The following is a 4,388-nucleotide window of genomic DNA, read 5'->3' as shown; positions in this document are numbered from 1 at the left end:
ACCATCATGAAGAAGTCGTCGATAGAATGGTGCTGCCTTGGGAAATCGTTGCACAAAATTTACGTAGGAAACGTTGCGTAATATATTTTTATTATTCAACGGGTGGTGCACTTGCACTATGTGCTCCGTGCATGGATGTTCTATCGGACCTTGGCGATTACATGTACGCTCGTCGAAAACACTTCGTTGAGTTTCGCGGAATGATGGATACCCGGTGTTGTTCAAGATGTCATGAAACATTGTACATGATATTTCCACGTAATATGTGCCCAATTTGCACACGAGATGGACAATAATTTCGATATGGATGTAAACGAGGATCGCGCGTTAACGGACGACAGTGATTATTTGAGTGATGAAGACGACGATCATAAAGAAGTCGTCAATAAATTAGTGCCACGTCCCGAATTTTTAGCGGTGGATGGATATACGAAGTGTTGCGCGATTTATTTTTATTTTATATATGGTTCAGATAACCTGTGTTATTCGTGCATGATCACTGTACCAGACACTGGTGAGCACATACGTGAATATCGAGAGCATGTAACCGAACCGTACAACGTAATGAACGGCCGATTTTGCGGAGATTGTCGCACTCCATTGTTCCAAATATATCCATGCAAAATGTGCCCGATTTGCATGAAGTGATAAAAAAACATTATCGCGAGTGGGGCATTATAAATGTGCGCAACATGGAATGGCCAAGTGAAGAAGAGAAATCTGACGATGATTTAATAAACGATGTCGCCAATGTTCTGCGTGAAGAAGATCGAGGAGTGAAATTGACGGATGTGACATCACCGGTGCAGTTTCTTCGCGATCGCGAACTAGGTATACGCGGAACTGATCGACGCAGCGTTAAACAAAGAGTCGCTATCGACTATATTAATTATCCTTATGAATGGGATTCGGATAACGTGAGACGGAAATTGTATCGGCGGCTGCGGGACGAGGCAAAAGAACGTGAAGCTCGTGAAGCTCGTGAAAATTCTTATTTTTATGATTTTTACTTTAAACCTGACTTTGATTCGGAGTATCAGGAGTATCGCTATTGGGCGAATAAAGTTATTACTGATATGCTCATGCTCACTGATACTATGCTCATTCAAATTCGCACAGGCATTGGGAAGTGCGTCGAATTGGCGGTGATGAAAAACATGAACAGACAGAGATCAATTTTACATATCTTTAATAAGATAATAGGTCCTAATCATACATCGATTCAAAGAGCTCTTGACCGTGAACTTAATGATTTTAATGATTGGCACTTTGATGTCCCCTTCTTCAGTCTTTATAATCTTATGCTTAAACATTATTCCATTCTATATTTCTGTCGACGTTGTCCAACGTGTAAGCGAGTCACGTGCAAGTGCTCCATCGAAGAATGTGACGTGATCTAAAAAATAGTGTGAAAAAGACAGTATTAAAAAACATGGAACATATCGATAAAACGGAACGCAACCTGTTGGAACAATCCGACCAAATCGCTACCTTGAGCGAATATCTTGCATGGGCACAGCGATGCGAGGAGTTTATCGAGCAGCTCGAAGAAGACTGTCGTTCCAAGCGTCCGCGGCTCTCAATCCGCGAAACAGACAATCTTTAGTGGCAAGAATCGCGCGACTCGAAGGTGTGAAGACTCTATTACAGAGACAGTTCGTACATATCGGTGGTGAGTACGCGGCGGGCAGTAGTAGCGGTAACGAAAACGTGGAAAGACTCGTCTGGCGAGAGATCGATGCCGCGTTCGAAAGCCGTGTATTGACCGGTGCAGTGATAAATACCAATTACATCGAACCGCAAAAATTTCTCGAAGATGCTGAGGTCATCGTGCTCGATCATGTGCAAAACGTTATGCAAAGACACGCAAAGATAAACACTGTGTTCAACGGCGAGTTTGTGACGGGTGAGAAACGTGCGAACAAAAGTATCAACACGAGAAACAGTGAACTCTTTCGTTCGTCCGATCGGTCCAATCTGCGCGAGTGGTACAAGCTACACGTTATCGAGCCCACATTAGCGAAACTCGAGGAGTTTCAGGAACGCGACAGCGGGTGGGCGTGTGTTATCGCGTATACTCAATTTAACAGTGAACGTGAACAAGTACAATCCTTTGCGCGCGGGATGTTACATCAATTTACCGCAAGAAATTAAATCGAAAAAAGCTGTGTTCAACGTGCAATCTATGGACAATGCGTGCTTCGCGTGGTCAGTGGTCGCCGCGCTGTATCCTGCCAAGGATCATACATATCGGGAATCCTCGTACCCTCATTACGCAAAAATATTAAAATTACAAGACATTGAGTTTCCAATGACTTTGAAACAGATTAAACAGTTTGAACAACGCAACAATATATCCGTCAATGTGTATACCATCGAGGGAGAGAAGACGCCAACCGTTCTCCCGATACGGCTCACCGACCGGAAGAGAGAAAAGCACGTAAATCTGCTGTACGCGCAGGACCCGCGAGACGACAACGTGGGACATTTCGCGTGGATAAAAAATCTATCCCGCCTCGTGAGCACGCAATTGAGCAGGCACCGTGGTCGGAAATACTTTTGCGATCGGTGAGTACCTATACTTCTTTTAATAAAAATTATAGAATATTTTATTTTTTATTTAATAATTTACAAAAATTGTGTTTTTCTTTTTGCAGCTGTTTATATTATTTCTACACGAGCGAGAAATTGGAAGCCCACACCGTCGACTGTCAGCAGATAAACGACTGCGCGATCAAGTTACCGAGTGATAACGACAAGTGGTTGGCCTTTAAGAATCACAGCAGGAAGGAACGACTTCCATATGTCGTATACGCCGACCTGGAATGTACCCTCGAGAAGACGGATGCGGATCCGACAACGTCCACGTTCAAGTCTCAACATCATCAGGTATTTAGCATAGGATACTACGTGCGGTGCTCGTACGACGACTCGTTATCCGCGTATCGATTTCGTCGCGATAAGGATTGCGTCGCGTGGTTCGCCGAGGAACTAAGACGTTTAGCACACGACGTAAAGAACATCTTGTCCGCTAATATACCCATGGCGGATTTCACGCGAGACGAGTGGGAAAAGTTTAACAGCGCAACGCACTGTCACGTGTGCGAAAAACCGTTCGAGCCAGACGACGTGCGAGTACGCGATCACTGTCACTTGACCGGCAATTATCGAGGTCCCGCGCATTCTAATTGTAACTTGAATTATAAAAATTCTCACTTTATCCCAGTAATATTTCATAATTTATCGGGTTATGATTCTCATTTTATAATAAAGACAATAGCTACCGCGTACGAAGGACGTATAGACTTACTCCCAATTACCAAAGAAAAATACATTTCGTTTACGAAGAACGTTAAAAGCACTGAGGATAAAGACAAAAAAAATTGCATCAAATTAAGATTCATTGACTCATACAAATTTCTCACCGCAAGTCTCGAAAAATTAGCATCATATCTCAGCAAGGATAAACTGCAAATATTACAACGCGAATTTTGTGAATTAGCCACAGAAAATTTTGATTTGCTGACGCGAAAAGGTGTATTTCCATACGAGTACATTGACTGCGTCGAAAAGTTGGAGGACTCGTGTTTACCATCGCGCGACTCGTTTTACAGTTCATTGACAGGTGACACCGTATCCGAGAGCGATTACAAGCACGCCGTTAACGTCTGGCAGCGGTTCTCCGTTCGAACCTTGGGCGAATACAGCGATTTATATCTAAAGATCGATGTCTTGTTATTGGCCGACGTGTTTGAAAATTTTCGCGATAGCTGCGTCGCGAGTTATGGACTCGATCCGGCGTATTATTACACTCTACCAGGTTTTACGTGGGACGCTATGTTGAAACATACGCGTATCAATTTCGAACTGCTCACGGACATTGATATGGTCATGTTCATCGAACGTGGTATACGCGGCGGTTTGAGTCAATGTTCAAACAGATACGCACAAGCCAATAACAGGTACATGCAATCTTATGATTCGTCGAAACCAACGTCATACCTGATGTATTTCGATGTAAACAACTTGTACGGCTGGGCGATGTGTCGACCATTGCCCTATGCAGATTTTCAATGGGTCGAAAACGTAACCGATTTTAATGTTATGGATGTCGCGTTGGATTCGCCCACGGGTTACATTCTCGAAGTCGACATAGAGTATCCGCAGAATAAACACGACGCGCACGCCGACCTACCGTTCTGTCCAACGCGCGATAAACCGCCCGGCAAACGACAGGAAAAACTTCTCGCAACATTATACGATAAGAAGCGTTATGTAATACACTACCGCAACCTACAGCAGTGCACGCGCCACGGCCTTCGCGTCACAAAAATTCATCGCGTATTACAATTCTCTTAATCTCCATGGCTCCGCGAATACATCGAACT

General features: G+C 43.8%; 1 pseudogene; it reads left to right on the top strand.

The window, feature by feature from the left end:
• The first annotated feature begins 1,831 nt into the window (after positions 1-1,831).
• LOC139784481 (uncharacterized) lies at positions 1,832-2,572 on the top strand (annotated as a pseudogene).
• The last annotated feature ends 1,816 nt before the right edge of the window (positions 2,573-4,388 follow it).

This window comes from Temnothorax nylanderi, unplaced genomic scaffold, assembly GCF_030848795.1.
Source record: "Temnothorax nylanderi isolate EJ_2023f unplaced genomic scaffold, tnyl_v1.0 TNYL_tig0634_pilon, whole genome shotgun sequence".
NCBI classification, from domain to species: Eukaryota; Metazoa; Arthropoda; class Insecta; order Hymenoptera; family Formicidae; genus Temnothorax; species Temnothorax nylanderi.
The sequence above is the reverse complement of the archived record's forward strand: the minus strand, read 5'-3'. Positions and strand labels throughout refer to the sequence as shown.